Consider the following 21,424-nt stretch of genomic DNA (forward strand, 5'->3'; position numbering starts at 1 on the left):
ATCTCTATCCCTTCCACACACTACTCCTTTCCCCTGCCGAGTGAGTCACGCCTACCTCGAAAGGGAAATGGCTTAATGGTGTAATAATAATAATAATAATATTTCGGGCTAGAGTACATAAATAAATTTAATATATATTTATTATAGTACTGTTAAACATAATGTAAGAAAATTTACAGTACAAAATCGAGTGTGAAGCACGAGATACGTGATGAGAATGCGATCGTTAAAGAAGAAGTTTTAACAAAAGAGAATTCACAATTGCCAAATAAAAGTCGTCGATGCTTTGATCTTTAATTTAAAAACGGTATGTTCACAAATGTGGGGAATTACAAAGACCCAACGAGCTGATTTTTTTGTATGTTACTTATACTTAGATTTCCCCGTTCATTGTGAAATCATAGTTTTCTAAGTAATTTGAAAATATACCTGATTTTGACATTAAAATCAGTTAGAAGCCTGAAACTATAAAAAGTTTAGCAAGAAAATGCGAATTTATAAAATTTCAAAATTTATTTACATGGAAATAGAAGGCTATTCGGAAACTAGTGAATAGTTTGCGTCACCGCGACTAATATAAAAATATAAAACAAAATACATTTGCACACGTGATCTATTTTTTTCTTTACTTCTGAATAAAAATAAAAATGCAAAGTCTTTGTTTTAGTAGAAGGAAGTTACGCAGAATTTACAATTTTAATTTCCTTGGTTTCAATTTATGAGAAAAAATTCATAGTTTATAATTGATGTTCCAACAATACTTAATACGAAAAATGATATCAATTTATTCTTTACGTACCCAGAGAATTCAGAATAATCTCCAAGGTTAAGGCCAAAGTGTAAAAGGTCCTCATTTTTTCAGGAAGTAGAAAGAACTGATTTATTCAGAATTTTGAGATCAGAGTAACTAATTTAGGCTTCTATGTTTTATGTATATACACTGTTCTAAAATGATCTTGCGCCCCCCCCCCCGAGAATAAATCGCATATATGAATAATTTTCGAGCTTGGTGATGTGTAAATTTCACTTACTTAGTAGCACATAATTTATTGGATAGTACATACATTTTTTCACGCGTACAATTATTTCACCTTGAGGAACTCACATCGTTTTTGTGTAAATTAAAAGAATTTGTTTTATATTATTCAACCTTGAGAAGCTCAGAGACTTTTATAATGTGTGGAGAGTAATTATCAAATGACAAGTTTATCATTTCGAGATATAGAAACTGAGCAGATAATTTTTTTAGAATCCTTGTTAGCAGAAGTTTTGATAAAAAACTGTTCATCAAATGAAGAAAATTGTTTTATAAAACAAGACCCTTTTATCATAGAGTTATTATATCTAAAAACTTTTCTAGTTGTTATAAGTTTGTAGTTATATCTGTTTAATTTGTATTTATTTAAAGTTAACATGAACTTAAAAATGATAAAAATTAAGTACGCAGCCCCTTTTATTGACACTGCCATTTATAACTGCTGTAAAGCCTTAGCCGGATCCCCTGTACTCTTGAGTATACGAGTTTCTTTCGATATGCCTACTTTGATTGTTATGTGTATAATAATAAATAAAATAAAAATACTCATAAATGTTAATAATTTCTAAAATTTCTACTTCGCATTAACAAAATTCAGTTTCTTTTCAGTAATTATTAAAAACGGTTACTGCATTAAGCTTTAGTCACGCGTTTCTGAAAATTCTTACGCAAATTTCTAACGGTGCGCTCAATGATTTGCGGGCACTCGTTCAACTGCGGAAAAACTGGGCTTTCACTGAAGTTGAGAATTACATAAAATTGGGTATCTTTTGTAACTTGAGCTCCAAAAGAAACCAGTTGATATCCAAAAGGGATGCTTTTGAGACGTTAAATAGAAACAAATGAATTATGACGAAAGGTTTTTTGCATATGAATACACCTTTATGATTAAAAGTTTGCTGCATAACCTAAACATGGTATTTATCAAGTCCTAATATTTACACTAACTACTATTTTGTGCTTTAGTTCTGTTTCTTAAATCATGTGCTACAAAAGAAGGTTTTGCTGACGATGCATTTGACGATCAAGAAGCCAGAGAAATCCAAGATTAGGTAATTTAAGTAGAACATAAGAAAAATCTAATCAAGAGTGAAATCAAAGATGAAAATTTTCAACCAGGCACTTCACAACTGACTAAAGAAATATTTCAGTTTGCTGACAATATATCACCTTTGTGGAAGAAGAAATGTGTAAAAGAAGAATCTTTTAAACACTATGTCTTAAAAAAGAGCTTGTCTCTGGACTGAATCTACGAGGGTGGTTCAAATATGATCGAGACAAACGCTGTAGATGGCGCGCATGTATGTTTTGAAGGTCGTGGCTTAAGTGTGTGATAGCTGTGTCCCTTACGAACAATGTGGCATAATTTTCGTCGGGAGCGCATGTTTCACGCGCGTGCTACGACCATGAGTGAACGTCAGTTGCCGACCGCCGTTGCACAACGTATTGTCATTCGTTTTTTAGTGCGTGAAGGCGTTAAAAACACGGAAATTTTTCTGCATTTGCGAAATCAGTTCTATAGTGAATGCCTAAGTAGGGCTGCCGTGTTTAAATAGGACAAAGCATTCAAGGGTGGCCGCGAAACCGTCGAGAATGAGCCGCATGATCGTCGACCGCGAACCAAGATGACACCAGACAACATTCGCCGTGTAGAACAAATGACTTTGGAGGACCGTAGGATAAATGTTCGAGACATTTCGGCTGAACTCGGCATCAGTATTGGTAGTGTAGAGTCTATCATCCACGAACACCTTTAATATCGCAAAGTTCCAGCACGAAGTGCGATTCTTCTCCAGGATAACGCGCGCCCTCATACCGCGCGTCTCACGCTCGATACAATATCGGAATTGGGGTGGGAGGTACTGGAACACCCCCCCCCCCAGTCTAGATTTATCACCCTGCGACTACCACATGTTTAGACAACTGAAGGAATCCCTCAGAGGTCAAAGATTCAACACCAATGACGAGCTAGAGGAGTTCGTGCGCACATGGCTCTTTGAGTTGCCCAAGGAATTCTTCGATACCGGCATCAAAAAACTTCCTGAAAGGTGGGCAAAATGCGTAACTTGTTAGGGGAAATATCTAGAAAAACTGTAAATTTTTTCGATGGTAAATAAACATGTCAGAGTATTTATCTCCATCCTATTTGAACCACCCTCGTAACACTATTGCCAACAGGACTACCAAAATTGACCATTTAAACCCTGTTTCTAAAGTCACAAACTATATAATCAACAAGGCAAATAAAAGTCATGTGAACCAAGGACAGAGGAATCTATTCGAAACTTGATGTATAGTGAGACATCCTTCAAGCAAAAATAATAAGCAATTGGAAATTGATTACATTTTGAACGATGACTTTAATAGTGTCAAAAAGAGACAGAAATAAATGATGCTATTAAAGAAAATGGCTAGAAGATAAAGAAAGTAAAGTTAAAAAGATGTTATAATCAATCAATCTGCATTTGATTGGCATTACAAATTTTAGACAAGAGAGGCATTAGTAAATAAAAAATATTCGTTTGGGGGTTTGCTTGCAGTAATATGGCATCCTCCGTCAGGCGAGTGGGCTTTTTAAGGATGAAGCCGAATTGAACTTGATTTATTGGAAATAGAAGATGCTGAAAACTTTAACAAAACTAATTTTTTCGCATGGAAAACTATCGGAATAGACTTAGAAGCTCATGTTCATATGCATGCTAATGTCGACCAATGAACTGCAATACAGAAAGAGAAAATGTGTGCCAAACCTAATATAATCTAAGCTGAAGCATGATTCCGCACATCCTGCACTATTTTACTAACCAGCTTACAAGGTTTTTTATTCTTGGTTCATTATTCTCATCGGTTTTAAAGAAGTGAAAAAACTAAACAAAATAGAACGCGAAAAATCTTTACATTTCCAAAATTGCAAAAAGGCAAGGTTTGGAAAAAAGTATTTTTCTTCTGCAATAAAAAAATACCGAGCGTAAAATTTATGGTAAGTTGAATATATTAGTACCTATTATTCCTCAAAAATTCAGAAAAAGGTGGGGTTTAAAAAAAAGAGTTCTGAATAATGGCAGACAATTCTACTATATTTATTATTTTCTAAATTCATTGTACATTAAAATTTTTTAATTACTTGTCAGGATTGTAAAAACGTACATGTATTTATGTATACTCTACCAGTGTCCTAAAATGAAGGTTAGAGTCATTAGACAGCCATTTTGGATAAAAATTCAAAAAATGTTGAGCACTCAAATGACTTTCTCGATAAAAAGCAAATTTCCAGAATTACATCATTTACAAAAATAAAAAGAAGGAAAATTAAAATTTTAAGTCAAACAACATTACGTTTTGAACATCTTACGATTTTGTTATAAAAATTGTCTAGATTTTCTTAAAAAATAGAAAACTCCAATTTTGATCGCACAAAAAATATAATGAAAATTATCAATTTGTGGCCAAACCATACATTTTGCGTTTTAATTGTATATAATGGCATAAGAAAATAAAAAAATTAAATTTTTGGAAATACCACTCGAGAGACAAAAAAAAGAAAAGACAAAAAATATTCAAACAAGAAAGATCTACAAATTTGTTATGAACATTTTTCTAAATTGATTTTTTGCCTAAATTACATCTACAAATTTTTTTCCCACAACTGCAAGCCAGGATTTGTATTTTTGGTTCAAATCGTAAGAAACAACACGAAAAAAAATTAAATTAAATTTATGGAAAGACAACACAAGTTGAAATAAAATGTACAATAACAAAAATGTTTTTTAATATGATTCGCAATTTTCAAATTATAAAAATAAGAAAATGAAAACACTTCTGTTTCGACAGCAATGATTATAAATCATTAATTATTAAGAATGGTAATAATAAAAATTCATTGGAACGATATACATTTTTCAGTATATTTCAGAATGAAAATTAGTGCAAAAGAAGACAAAACATAGTAAAGATATTGATGTTCCAATATACTTTATATGAAAAAAATAATATCAATTTATTCTTTATATACACAGAGAATTAATAATAACGTAAAAGACTAAGCTCAAAATGTAAAAGGTGCCCCATTTTTTCAAAAATTAGAAAAAATTGATTTATGCAGAATTTTTAGAGCAGAGTAACTAATTTAGGTTTAATATTTCATGCATATATAATGTTCTGAAATTATCTTGTGCATATCATTAACTTTCGAGATTGGTGAGGTAAATAATGTTACTTACTTTCACATAATTCTTTCAATAGCACATACCTTTTTTCACGAGCATAATTACTTTACCTTGAGGAACTTGAATACTTTTCGTGTAAATTAGAAGAATGTATTGTACCTTGATCAGCTCAGAGAATTTCATAATGTGTGAAGAGTTATTATTAAATAACATGTTTATTATTTCGAGATACAGAAACTAATGTAATAATTTTTTTAGAATCCTTGTTAACAGCCTTTTTGTGAAAAATAGTTCATGAGATAAAGAAAATTATTCTATAAAGCAAGACACTTTTAACATAGATTGATCAAATGTAAAAACTTTTCTAGTGTTTATAAGTGAAGAAAATCTATCAATAAAATGACATTTTTTTAGTTGTTTAGTTCAACTTTCATGCAAGCAGTTGATTTGTGGATCAAAAAATTTTAATGCAAACACATGATGAAACCTTTGCAGTTTTTGCGTTTTTTTCTGGTGCCATCCGCCGGAAAATAACAATACAATACAATTATTTATAAGACGAATACAGTTTTTTTCTGTAATCGTGATAAATGTTATGAAAACGAAAAATTCAATTTTACAGAAAAAATATTGAAAAAATGTTAGGAAGCAAAATTATTGTAATTATTGTAAAAAAATTGTTCTGCTAAATCATTTAGGGTAATTCAAAGGAAAACATGATATGAAATAAAATGTTTAATTTGTTTTGTAATATCTGAATAAGCAGTCCCAGCCGAAGGTGCAGGAATTAATAACTTATATATTTAATGTAGAAACTTAGAACATAGTTTAATCGAGTGCGAGATCGTATATGAGAATGTATTCTTTCAAGACAAAGAGGCTTTAACGAAACCAAATTCAGAATGATAAAATTACAGCTGCCAATGTTTCGACCTTAAATTTAAAAAATTCTATTTCAACAGTCGTATGCGGAGCATACGTTGAGGATTCTTTTGTTGCGCGCACACGTTTTTTTATCAAATTATTGATGTAAAAAATGTAGCTTACACACGTACTATATTAAAGCACTTTGTGACTAGAGCACGAGTGCCTAATGGAGTATCCTCGATTTCTTCTGCGGTCAATTCATCAACCTTTTCCGTGTACATGTTTATTTTCGCCCGCTTTTCTACAAAGATATGAGGTGTATATAATCCACGAAGAATTGCTTTCTTATTTCTTCTTTCCAATGTTGCATAGACATCACCATTGGAATTTGATAATACAATTTGTTCATCTGTTGGCATAGGCTTACGGGTATTCATTATTGTTCTGTATTGAATTGATGGATTATCGGGGGGAAAAGTGTATCTTCGAAGTTCGTATGTCCGGTTCGGATGCTTGTGGGGAATAAGTCTGATAAATCTCAGTTCTTCAAGTTTAAATCCAAGTATGAGTAAAAGAAGATGCCCGGCAGGAGACGTGGACCTAAAACGAAGAGGGGACTCGGCAGTAGGAGGTGATCCGTCAAAAGAATTGGGCCTGGAAAGAGAAAAATTCCTTTCTGAAGAAGAGTCTGTAACAAGAAGAATAGAAACACAAATTTTTAAAAGTACACAATGGTATGTTGGTTTTAATGTACATTTAAACTCCAAAGATACTAGAAGCTCGGGAATCGGGAATGCCAAAGATACGAGCGTGAAAAGGGCTTCCACACCTGCGGCCTTAAGATTTCGGGGATAATGCGTAAGAACACACACAGTTCTGCAAGGCTCACGCGCAGTTCGAACTCAAGGCAGCGCGCACTTGTGCGCGGAAGACTCTAAAATAGGGCAAGTGGGAGGGGGCGCTCGCTCCTTTGCAATCGGGACGCTCGTGTCTGTGGAGCCCTTGTATCTTTGGTAGCTCGTATCTTTAAAGTTAGACCGTAGTTGGACACTGTTGTCAACTGTTTGTAACCTTTATGCACATCTGCATGTCGTAAGCACAACTTTAGCTTATTTGATTTGGTATATAATATTTTATTTTAACTAATTTGTATTCATTTACATATTCGCTATTTACAATTCATCAATAAAAAAAAATTTGTCCAAAACGCGAAACAAAATATACCTTCGTATTCAGCTTGACACTGCCGACAAATTTTTATTATGAAAGTTTTTTATTCGAAAATTATTACTTAAGATAAAAAATAAAAGTTAAAACAATTTTTAGATAAAAAGTCAATGTTTTATGAAAAACAACTCGCGATTGTTTGTCTGTTTGTTCACGAAAATGCTTAAAATTGGTATGATGTATTCTCAATATTTAAGAGATTACTATACGCAACGTACTTTATTTTAAAGACTAATATAATTGTTTATGATTAATTAAAAGATTGATTCCAAACGAAAACCACGTTTCGCCAACTTCGGCCATTGGATCGGTGATTGAAAAAATGTTAGTTAAAACAAATTATCGTGAGAAAGTTGCCCACTAGACTTTGAGAAAGTTTTGCTAAAAATTTTCAGAAAATCAATAAAAAATGTTGGAAACGGCAGCGGGTTGAAGTCAACGCATGCTGCCGTTGCAGTGCTCTAGTTTTTGGTCTCTTTCACTAAGTAGCAAAGGAGCAGCAGGAAACAGCAACAAAACTCAACAAATTTTGAGGAACATTCAGTGAATAATTTCTGTTCAATAAAATTGATCTTTGACACCGCCAATTCTCTTGCATTGTGCCTGAAAATTATTTGATTCTGCTGAAATTATTTGATCTTATGTGTTTTTTTTTCAATTTTTTAGATTGATACTTATACTATTTCTGTATAATTTAATTCAGTGCTGATTATCTTATAATAGTTTTCTCTGTAATGATTTTAGATCATGAATTTCCTATAATAACGAAGAAATCTTTAAAACAGAATCATTATATGCTTATACTTATTTTCTATAATATTCTGTTGTAACGGTCCGTTATGTAATTGAGAAATTAGTTGAAGGTGCTTGATACAGCGGTTGTGATTCTGTTTTTTTATTCAACAGAAATAACTTAAGATACGGCATGATTTAACAGGGAAACAGTTTGAAAAAGTGTACTCAGTATAACAACATTTAAAAACTGGTTTTTAATTAACACTCCTGTTATGAATTTTTATTTGTACTAGGGTTACCTTGAGGATTTGCAGCTTCACTATTCTTCCCAAAATTTGCCAGAAAGTCTCTTTCTTTGGGCGGTATTCCTGACGATATCTCTGCGAAAAGACAAAAAATATTTATAAATTTGAAATTTGAAAATGTATAAAAATATTAAAAAAGCAATCCGATTATTCTATTTTATTTCTAATAAGTCGGTTACAGCCTATAAATGATTCGCCAGACTGATTAGCACGTGTTCAGCTGGAAAATAAATCACCATTCATGACTAGCCAGTGAATTCTACAGTTACGAATCTCATTGAGAACGTTTGGGGTTTCATGAATCAGAATTCAGTAAGCAGACTTTTACAACTATTCGTGAGCTTATTCGAATAATCAATCACACTTGGGAACATTGCCCAGGAATAAAGATACAGATTAGAGACTGCATAAGAAGTATGTCCCGTCGCATTAAAGCTGTAATTCTGCTAAATTCGGCCATACAAAATACTGATTAAAATTAAAAGCCTTTTATATTGTAAGAATACTTTAGTTCCATGTAGTTATTCAATTTTTGATTAAAAGTTATCTTCACGAATATCGTTGTATAAGGTTTCGTAAAAAAATTTTAATATTAATTTGCATTGTAGTTAAATTTGTAATTCGACGGCATACTGTTTATACAGTTTGTAATTTTTCTCTTTATCTCTGGGCAATGTTTCCAAGTGTGAATCAGATTATATATTTTTAAACCTTAGACTATTTATTTACGTTGTGATTTATCCGTTGTAATAATCCTATTGAGAGTGAAGTATAATTCTTGTTGTAATATTTGGTAGTGTTTGTTACACTTTAGAGTTTTTAATGTTTCAGACAATTCTCATGACTGCGAAAAGTTGTTTCTTTTGGAGAACATATAAAAATGCAGTTATTTTTAGGAAAAACTAATAATTTTTTAACATTTGTTGTGCTTTCGCCATAAATCAACCTTAAAAAAACAACAAAAAAACACGGATGCTTTTTATATTACCAAGTTCTTGAATCAGAAATTACTTCAAAAGAAGTGCAGAAAATATCTGTTTGTAGAAAAAGTAGTTCAATTTCGTTTAAGAGTTGTTTTCGCATACCTTCAATATTCAAGCAAGGAAATCGACATTACCGACAAACATTAATTTAGGAGATTTTTTTACGCCATTAGGGGGAGACTTAATTTTTAAATAAGCGAATGAAACATCAACTGATATGTTTAATTTTATCTACGTTCAAGCGTATTTAAATGGTCAAATGGATTGTAAGGAATTACTAGAGAACTCTTGGGAATAGTCTAAATTTTGATTAAAGATATTTATATACATTTTCATTACTCCTAGTATTTCAATGATTTTGATTTCTATGAAAATGGGTTCTTTGAAAAAAGGATCTTTTAAAACTGCGTTCTTTTGGAGGTCCAAAATGATTTTTCGCTAGAACTAATTTATCGTTTTATGTTCCTCTTGCACAAGGGTTCCCTTTTGCTGCACTTCGCCTGTTTTTTTACATTAATTTCTACAATATTTTTTACAATTTGTTTAAATGCTAATATCCTATGATCATTTTCTATGTTAAAATTTAAGAAATTTATGTCAGATTAAAGTCTAATTTAAAATCCTATTTAACATCCAATAATCAAGTTCATGTTAAAAATTCCTGAAAGTAAAACTAAGAATCTAACAAACAAATTTTAACAAAAACCATGAAATGTTCAAATTGCAATCTGAAAAAGAACTTATTATTTTTTCTCCTAAAACAGAAATTAAAAAAAATTAGCTTTCCCTTTAGAGAAAAACAAAAAAGGGAAATAAATTGAAAAGGAAACCAACGATATCTACTTCTTTCTCTTCTTTATTTCTCTTGTATTTTTTATTTTTATTATTATCAAATGACAATAAAAAGCACTTGCAGGAAATAATCACCAACGTTTCGGGAACTCATGATGCACCCTTATCAAGGCAACAAATTAATTAATAAAAATCAAAAAGGAAAACGAATTTTTCTTTCCTTTTTAGGGGAAAAAAGAAAAAGTTTTTTTGTCAAATTGCAATAAACACAATTTACGGTAGTAGTCTAAGTTTGGTCTTTATATACTTGGTTTACTTTTAGAAATTATTCACATTCACTTGATCATTTCACGTTAAATAGGCTCTTTATCTCATTTAAAGTTTTTAAATTTGAATTTGGCTGACTTGGATTGGTGGTCATTTCTATGTCAGGCTTGTTTGTAACCGTACCTGCCTGCTAAAAATTTTATTTTGTTTGCCTTGATAAGGGTTCCGTATAAGTGTCGAAACGTTGGTCGCTTCTTCATTTTTGTCAAAAGAGAAATTAATTTTTTTCTTTACTTTTAAAGAGGATAAAAATAAAATTTTTTTTCTATTTTAAAAGACAAGAAATATTTATACATTAAAAATGTTGAAAATGTATCAAAAAAATAAAAAATTTAATTCGTTTATTCTATTTTGTTTCCTTATAAGTCGCCTGCAGTCTAGCAATGATTCGTGCTAGTTAATTGCCGCCAAGCAATTACAAAACCCAGATGTAGTTCCAATTAGCGCTCATTTTCGATTTTTTTGAAGATCCGTATACTTTTGTATTTTGATGTGCTGATTGAGAAAATGTTAGGGCAAATTGGAGCAAATTTTATTCTCAATGGGAAAACCATAGGAACACCACAAAAGTCATGGCTTTTCGAATTTATGTCGGAATATACACAAAATTTCGAAAAAAATATAAAACAAAAGTTATAAATGCATTCGAAATATAAATTTTAATTTTAAACAATTAATCTTTAGGGTAAATAGTTTATGAGAAAATCGTTAATAAAAGTTCGTTACAGTACGGAATCACAAAATTTCACTGGTACGAAAAAAGTGGATGCAACATAAGACGTGTATTTTAAAAAGGTCAACAACTTTTCTTAAAATTATTTTTGCAAGCTTTCAGTCGCTTCTAAGATAAACGAGAAGAAATAAGATTTATGTGAGTTGTTTGTGCATTACGCCATGAAAATCAAATTTGTGCCAATTTCGACAATGATTTTCGTAATTTCGTAACATTTCGACTATGATTTTCGTAATTCGACTATGATTTGGCAATCGTATTTTATATTAATTAACGTTTAAATATTTTGTAAGATACTCACTTTGAAAATATAAAAAAAGGATATTTATGTATTCTTTACATACCAGCAGAATTAAGAATCACATCCAAGGTTAAGACCAAAGTATAAAAAGTCCTCATTTTCACAAAAAGGAAAAATTGATTAACGCAGAATTTTAAGAGAAGCAGAACTGTTCTGATTTTTTTTGCATATATACTGTCAGGAGATATTGTTGTTTTCCCCTACACGACGATAGATCTCACATATGAATAATTGGTTAGCTTGGTGACATGGAATTTTTTAGTTAGTATCCCATAATTCATTTAATAAAAGATAAGCTCTTGCACGTGTATAATTATTTTACCTTGAGAAACTCAGATAATTTTCGCCTAACGTTAGACTGCATATTTATATTATTAAATCTTGACAAGCTTAGATTCTGAAACGATGTGTAAAAAGTAAATTAAAAATCACTCTTTGATAGATATTATTCAGGCAATAATTTCATGTGGAAACAATTTTTTTAACATAATTTATTTGGGTATGAAGAATGTATTTTTTCGGGGTTGTTTTCATTTCTTAATTATGTTCAATAGAATAATTTTTTTCGGGAAAAAAAGAAAAATGTACACACTTAATCAACTTTGCCTTGTTTTATTAAATCTTTCAACAAAAAAACAAATCTTTAGAGAGGAACTGATGTAAGTTTAAATTGATTAAGAAGAAGTTAATACAGTCTTTTCACTCTTTTAAAGCCGATGAGAAAAACAGCAAAAGAATGAAAAATGGTAAAGCTATTTGAATTTCTTTGAAAATTAAAATACGAGATTTGCGAAAGACAAAAACTTTTTTTCGTTTAATTTTTCTACAGTGATGAGTAATACATATTTAAGACGGACTGAGTCTTTTGTTTTGTCGCGTGAAGACTACGTCAAACCAGCTTATTTTTTTTTCACCTCAGAGGATTTATTTACGTTTCAATTTAACCATTAAAATAATTCTGTGAAGCTTCGAGTATAATTCCAGTTAAACTGTAATAAACTGCAAACAGTTTATCTTTAAAAGACAGATGAAAATGGTAAAATTATAAAAATGTGTTTATAACTTGAAGAGTATGAAGTTTTTAAGGTTTGGGCAATTAAGCTCGATTATTCAGCCTATGTTTTGATGAAGATTTATTTGACGACCCAGAAGCAAGAGAAATCAATTAAGTCAAACAGATTGGAAATATTAAAATCAAGAACTTGAAGATGAGGATTTCGCACAAGGAAAATCACAATCCCGACCCTGTTGCCGTCAGGATTGTCAAAATGCAATATTCAGACCTTTTTCCTAAAGTCACAATATATACGATCAATAAGGCGAGGCAACTGACATAGGACATTCTTTAAACGAAAATAATTAATAACTGACAATCGCAAGTGAGCAAGGTAAATGTTTCTGAAGGAAACGGTTAAATTTTATATAACAAGCGTGAGACATTGGAACAAGAATCACTACTCAATCACTACCAGAAGACACTTAAAGCAACTAGAACTCACTCACTCACTCCTTTTTATATTGTATCATTTGAATTTTTCGTCCGGAACCGTATCTGGCAGCGAAAATGTATTATATCTGGAGGAAGGATTAGCGTTGAGAAGATCTACGTGAACATTTTTATTTGAATGCGAAAACTTTTCACGCTCAAACTAATTGAAGGGCGCCACGTAACGGACGGCCTAGACAACCACACAACAGATTCAATAGCGGGCACGAGGCCTTATGCATGTTGGGAAATAAATTCTCTTCCGACTGAATCTTTCTCACCGGAGCGCCACTGATTCCGCGTTTTTGGTCATTTATGATTTGTTGTAGGAAAGGTTTAGAAAGGACACTAGTATTGAGAAGGTCTTGATGAAGCAAATGTTGTCATAAACTGGGGTGCACTCCTGAACGTTTATGAGTCTGCGAACTCGCTTAGCTTGCGATATTTGTTCACATGATCTCGACAACGACAACGACTGGGTGACGACTTCGATTTGTGAATCTCGATTCACGCGTATTTCCTCTGTCACGGCGAAATACCACTCTTGTTCTTCTGGTCGCGGCAGACGGTACATTTCGAAAAACGGGGCGATAAATTAGGGAAAAATTAGCCTACTAACCGGCATAAATTCTAAAACTAAAAAATAATGGATTAAGCCAACTCAGGCGAAAGGTTCGCCACCTATTATAATTGCCGCGGGTGTCCTTTCTGAAGTGCGTTCCCTTCTGATTACTGAGATTATTTAGAGACTAAAAATAAAGACAAAGAATCTGCTCTCATCACCTCCAAAAATTTTAATGTGAATCATCCCGGAATTGAACTTCTCTCTTTCGTTCTTTTGGGATTTTAAAAGTAAAATGGATTGTGAGAAGCAGTACCTTTTTTAGCATAATCTCGATGCGTGCTGTTGAAATAGTGTGTATTTTCCTTCAATAAATTTGCTCTTTCTGATTGGTGAGTACCTGGTAAACCTGGTGTAAGCATTCTTTATTTATTTAAACTACCCCTCTTTTCTCGAAGTTTCCTACATGATCAATTAATTAACTTTTCTTTCATGACGTTAGTGAAATATTTTAAAAATTAACGTAATCTCATCTTTCTTTAAAATACAGGGTGGGGGGTCTCCTTTAGGTTGGCGAAAAACTACCTGATCAAGGGGATTAATCAATCCAAGCAACTAGAAGGGTTTACACCGCTTTGTTCACAGTAAAAAAAAAGAAAGGAAATCCAAAACCACTGTCGTTATTTTTGTTCTTCTTTCTTTTGTTTATGAGTTCAACGAACAGCGATAGATTTACATTTTGTTTCGTGAGCTGCATCGAACTTTTTTTGCTTGTTTCTTTCATTTTCTCTACACGTCTCACACGTTCTATTCATTGTAGAACGTTCCTTTTTTGTCTACAGTTTTTATCTATTTTTGGTATCTTGTTATCATGTTGTGTTTTCTGCCATAAGTTCAGTGCTCAGTAAAATTTTCGTGAAAAATCTTAATAGATACGACCCGCTTCGAAAACCCTCTTACATTTCAGATAATCGCGGAAAGTAACTCTCAGCCCGAGAGTTGCGGTGCAGATCAAAAAAATAATAAAATATCAAAAAGTATTTTGGCCGTACGTCACACGTTAAAGTTGTGGTAAGTTGAATATAACAATACCTAATATTTCTAAAGAATGTAGCAAAAAAGGTGGGATAAAAAAAAATTTGGCAGAAACGTAGACAACGCTACCATTTCTATTATTTTTTAAATTCATTTTGTATAAAAAAATTTTAAATATTCGTGACAACTGTAAAATTTGTAAATCGCGAGACCACTGGCGAGAATGTATTTGTTAAAGCCGATGGAGCTTTAAAGAAAAAAGAAAATTATAATAAAAAATTTACAGTTTACAATGACTTAATCTCCAATTTTTAAATTTCAATTCATAAAAGTAGGGGGCACATAGCGACCGATCGGAAAGCGCTAGATTCGGATCTGTGACAAAAGGTCCAAACGACAAAGGGCCCGCCAATGAGAGTCGCGCAGTCGTGAAAAAGGCCCGCAAATTAGAGAGCGACTAGGGGCGTCGTTACCCGATTTTCAGTTTGTAATATTCTCTCGCTGTATAGATAAAGAAAAGCACTCTTTTGAGACATTAAGAGATGGCGTTGATTTTACTAATTTGATTAAAAAATGTTTGTTGAGTCAGTATGAGCGATTAAAAAAATCAGCATATAAATTGAGGTACAAAATCGTTTGCGGTTAAATTGATGAAATGGATAAGAGCTTTCCTATTCTACAAGAATTTTTTCAAAAATTAGATTGTTCCAACAGCCAAGATAACGTAAAATTGTGAGTCGACGATCCGGCTGCAAAATTCAGATTGTTGCAACTGCCAAAATAACTACCATTGGTGATTTGACGACCCGGATGCGCCAGGTCGCGCCCTAGTTATTTTGGCAAATGGAACAATCTAAATTTGGAAAAAGTTTTTGTTGAATACGTGCTAGCTACCTGGGGTGCGACCTGCTGCACCCGGGTCGTTGAATCACAATTTGTAATTGTTTTGATTACTCACGAAATATGAATTTTAAAAAAGCTCTCGTAGAACACTCATTATAATACCTGGTGCTCGATCTGGTGCGACCGAATCGTCGACTCACAATTTTTAGTAATTTTGACTGTTGGAACAATCGAATTTCTGAAAAAATTCTTGTACAATAGGAAAGCTCTTGTCCGCTTCATCAATTTAACCGCAAACTATTTTGTACCTCAATTTATATGATGATTTTTTTAATCGATCATACTAACTCAACAAACATCTTCTAATCAAATAAGTAAAAGCAACGCCATCTCTTAATATCTTAAAAGAGTGATTTTCTTTATCTATACAGCGAGAGAATATTACAAACTGAAAATCTGTTAACGACGTTCCTACTCGCTCTCTAATTCGCGGGCCTTTTTCACGACGGCGCGACTCTCATTGACGGGCGCTTTGTCGTTTGGGCCTTTTGTCACGGATCCCCAGATTCTAGAGACGCGTGCGGAGTGCAACAAGAATGTGTTTGCAACGCGAATATCTTTTTTCAATCGAATTAAGGGCATGCTCTTCATGACCACGTGACCAAACTAATTCCTGGTTATGAGAATTTTTTTGTATTCACTGTATTCACACCGATTGAGATATCAAGTTTAAGATTTCACAGATTAAGTAAAAAGCACTAAAGAACGTTTGTATACATCAATATGTTTATAGTTTTAAAGAAATTTTATTTATAAATCGATGAAATATGATATTATCATTCGAGTATTAGCACTTTGCAGATAATTTTTGGTTTGATGCATTTCGGATTTTTTGGTTCGCGTATATTAAACACTAACAACAATTTTAGACTAAATCGTCTAAACCTCAAAAAAATTAATGTAAGCAATAAAATTTGCACATTCGTTGCAAATCAACAAATAGGTATCTGCGCACACGTTATCTATCATTATTTTTGGAACATTTTTGGCGATTTCTAGCGGAGAAAAAAAGAAACTTTGAACGACGATAAAGTCGAGATCACGTGACAAGTTGGTCCATGAAATTTTTGTGTAGAATGATTTTCAATTTTTGACGTTGAATCAATCAGCTGATTACTATGTTTGACAGTGAATGAACCGGCGAGGCTCAGCGTCGAGTATGACATTCTAAGATGTTCCTCGATTTAAAAAAAATCGAGGCATCTACTTTATCGACGTTAAAAGTTTTTTTCCCATTCCTATAGTATTTCACCAGAAAATTTTCTTCGTAATTATAAACATTTTGATATATACAAACGTTGCTTAGTCCTTTCGGTATAAATTCCTGATCCTGAACACGATATCTCAATCCGTGTGGAATCAGTGAGGACCGAAAAAAATAAAAATCGTTTTATGCTCCACAGAAAAATTTTGTAAATGAACTTAGTCACGTGATCTCGACTTTATCGACGTTCAAAGTTTCTTTTTCTCTCTACTATAAATCGCTAAAAATGCTCAAAAAATAATGATAGATTACGTGTATGCAGATTAGGGTGGTCCAAAAATGCATTAGAAATTTTTTTTCGATAACTTGAATTGTAATATTCTATTTCATCGATTGATAAATAAACTTTCTTTAAAACTATAAGCATATTGATATATACAAACGTTTTTTAGTGCTTTTTATTTAATCTGTGAAATTTGAAACACGATATCTCAATCCGTGTGGACACACTGAAAACCAAAAAAATGCTCATATCCAGGGATTAGTTTGGTGACGTGGTCACGAAGAGCATGCCCTTAATGAGGTTAATAATTGTGGTTTATACACGTTGCAGTCTAAACCTCGTTACGACTGGATTACTGCTGCCTAATGGAGTATCAGCGATTTCTTTTGGAGTCAATCCATCAACCTTGCCGGTGTACATATTTACTTTTACCCGCTTCTGCCTACAGTGAAGAGGTTTGTATATTCCATGAAGAAGCTCCTTTTTTTTTGTTTTTGCCAGTATTGCATATATGTCACCATTCGACGTATATAAGACAATTTGTTCTTCGGCTGGCATGGGCTTACGGACACCATTAAATATTCTTAAATGAATTTCTGGTATATCAGAAGGAAAAGCGTATCTTCGAAGTTCGAATATTCGATTTGGATTCTTGTGGGGAGTAAGTCGAATACGCCTTAGTTCTTCAAGATTAAATCCAAGTATTTTAGAAAAAGTTTGCTGAGGTGGAGGGAACCTAGACCTAGCACGGACTGGTTGCTCGGTAGGGTGAGGTGACCCTGCAGAAGAATGAGGTTGGACAAGAGAGAGAGTTTTTTCAGGCGAATGAGGCCTGACAAGAGGAATAGTTCTTTCTGCCGAATGTGATCTTGCAAGAGGAAGCGTCATTTCTGGTGAATGTGGTTTGGCGAGAGAAAGAGTGCTTTCTGAAAAATTTTCTCTGGAAAGAGGAAAAGCCCCTTCTGGAGACCTCTCTGTAACAAAAAGCATAGGATTACATTCTTCTAACATGACACAATCGTATGTTGGTATACAGAGTGTCCAAAAAGTTCCCGGTAGGATGAATATTTTCCCAGGTAAAATATTTTCTAAAAACATTAGGGTAATTATTTGAGTCACTTTCAATGATGATGACCTTTACGGTTATTTCAAGGTAATTTTTTTTCAAAAATAGAAACCCTCCTATTTGAAAACGGCAATCGCAAGAGCGGTAAACTTTAAGTTGAAAAATTTACTCAGGTCATAGGCCTGGTGGGACTTAGATGGTCAACGAAAGGTTATTTAAACTTGAACAAGGTTTAAAAATATCTGAGAAACGTAGCGTTTGGAAATAATTTATAACAATTTTGCTGACTTATTTTAGGAAGGTGCATTTAGATGTGACCTCAGACATGACCTTGTCCATGTGCTTCAAGGTAATTTCAAGTTCAACCTCAAAAAATTGAAACCCCCTTGTTTGTCGTCAGCAATCGGAAGAGCAGGAAAGTGCACGTTGTGATGAAAGACTTACTAGACACTAATCAAGCACTCCAAATTGTGAGAGGCAAGAAGGCTCACGCTAATCAAGCAATCCAAAACGTGAAAGGCAGAGGGACTGGCGCTTATCAAGGACCTCAAAACGTGAAAGGCAAGCGGTAACGCTGAAAGTAAATAAAAAACGTAACAAAAATGTTAAAAATGAAACGTGAAGTTTCCCGCTCTTTCGATAGTGGACGTCAAATAAGGGGGTTTCTATTTTTTTAAGTTGACCTGGAAACCATGTTGAAGCACATGGGTAATGTGATGTCTAAGGTATTTTATACTTTTTCGATATTTTTTTGAAATCCTTTAGAAAAGGGTTCCATGCATGTGAAATATTTTTAATTTCATGAGATTATTAATAGTTTTAAAATGTTTATTAATTAACATTTCTGATATTAGTTTTAATGTTTACTTGGATTACCTTCATGATTTGCAGGTTCACTTGTCATCCCAAAATTTGTCAGAAAGTCCCTTTCCTTGGGTGGCATACATGATAATATCTCTGTGAACAGACAAAAAATAACTTATGCATACTTAAAGTGTTTAATTTTTAAATATGAGATTAATATTTTGGCTTAAAAACTTGAAAATTCGGCAAAGATTGATCAAAATCTAATCTTTTGAGAAATTAAATTTTTACAGAAAACCTATGAAAATAGTAATTGCAATAATTATATTATTCCTAAAATACAATGTTTTTAATTCGTTATGTTTTTGTAGAACGAAATTATATTAATAATAATTGTTTATTGTTATATATTTTGCATAGTATTTTACTTTTATTAACGTATAATAGATGTTCCAACATACTTATTATAACATGAAGCCGTTCCATTTAAGGGTAGGCGTTATTGACTCGTTAAAGAAAGGAGTGATGTGGCAATAGTTTATATAAAAAGTTATATAATTAGATTCTATACGTACCAAAATAATTAAGATTGACGTAGACGGTTAAGATTATAGTATAAAAAGTCCTCATTTTTTGAAAAAGAATGAAAAGTTGATAAATGTAGAATTTTGAGAGTAGAATAACTAATCTATGTTCTAATGTTTCATTTATATATACTGTTTTGAGATATATGTGTGTTTTCTTGATACCCAGCATACATTGCGTATATGGATAACTTTTGGGCTTAGTGAGATGGACAATTTTAAATCGTGTTACGTAATGTATTTATTCAAAAATAAACTCTTGCACGCGTATGATTATTTTACTTTGAGAAACTCAGATAATTGCATTTAAAGTTAAATTATGTGTCTATATTATTCCACCTTGAAGAGCTCAGAGACTTTAAGAATTGTACAAAGAGCGAATATAAGATCATTCTTTAACAAATATTGTTCAGGCGAAAAATATTCATAATATGTGACGTATCCTTTATAAAACTGAAGAAATACAGTTTCAAACTCCTTACTAGCCGCATTTTTTCTAACAAATATTTCATAAAACGAAAAAAAATTATAAAACAATATCTTTCTGACATAGATTTATCATGTCTAAAAACTTTTCTAGTTGTTATGAGTAAAGAAAATATATCAATAAATTTGCAAAAAATAATTTTTAGTAATTTAGTTTAACTTTAAACCCTCTCTTTTATCAGAGGGGCCGTTAGTAATAGTTTTTTTTAAATCACAGAAATATTATTGAAGAGATTTTTATAGGACTTAATACTCAGAGCTTAAGAGATTCACTGACAATTTACCAGATTTTGAGATTTCAGCAGTTAGAAATTGAAGTAAGAAAAGACTTTTCTCTTATAAGCAACTGTTTTCTTATTTTCATATTATTCGTCACGGGAATCTAATAAATAAACATTTCGATTTATAAAAAATATTGAGAAAAGTTGACCGCGATCTTGTAAAATTTACAGCTTCATTGGAAGAAAGGGAAGGTCATATTTCGAATCTAGCAAATAAGCTACGTCATCTCTACTGATTAACGGATTTAGGGTGGGAGCGCAGCTTATTGGCACCTTGAGAGGAACTTTAAATCATCTATCTGAAAATATTCACTAATTTTTCTAATAATGAATCTAAGGTTCGTGTTTTAGAATTTTCTTTTTGAAAAAGCTATTATTTTTTAAAGCTGGTGTTTCAATGAACTGAGACAGTCGTTCAAAAAACGGGAAGGGAAGTAAATAATATAAATGTAATTAAAGGATTGTCATAAGGACAACATAGAGCAAATTAGGGATGCTTTTCTGGCTATTAACCAGTGCAAGCTTGGCACCTTTGAGAGTGGCGATGTTAATAACAATTACCTATTGTGCACATAACTATGAAATTTCCAATAACGTCCAGGTGACGTTTCTAGGACGTCCTATGTCAGCCCAAGAAACGTCTCTGAGACGTCCAATAGCCTAAAAACGACTTAACCACAAATTCGATAACGAAAATGGTTTGATTTTGAAAGTCAAGAAGAACTATGAGAGGTCTTGTTCGGAACAGAAGCAATTGTCAAGACTATGAAATTCCACTATATTCTCGACAATTGACTCGATTTCCCTGGCAGCGTTTAGACGAGCAGTATTAAGGATCGTGCCCTTAGAATGAAAGAGATGGTAATAAAGCACTCTTAATACCTCAATGTGTCTTTGGATGCAGGTAGTTCCCACATGAATTGCACAATTAGTATGTGTCCTAGATACTCAAAATGTGCATGCCATGTTCTGCAACTGTAAGCTAGAATACGAGGGTAGTTCAATAAGTCCTTAGAATGACCAACAGATGGCGCGCGAATCGCTCCAAATCATCTGTTTTCAGTCAGCACCACTCCCGACTAGATATATGGTGCAATCAGAGTCCACATCTTCTGAGTTTACGTGTTTTTATAATCAATTGAAAAAAAATTGTTCCTTAAGAAAAATGGAAAAAAAACGAGTTTAGAGCGGTAATCAAACATTTTCATTTAAAGGGTTTAACTCCATATGAGATAAAAAATGAATTGGACTCAGTTCA

Source organism: Belonocnema kinseyi, chromosome 2 (genome assembly GCF_010883055.1).
Source record: "Belonocnema kinseyi isolate 2016_QV_RU_SX_M_011 chromosome 2, B_treatae_v1, whole genome shotgun sequence".
Lineage (NCBI taxonomy): Eukaryota > Metazoa > Arthropoda > Insecta > Hymenoptera > Cynipidae > Belonocnema > Belonocnema kinseyi.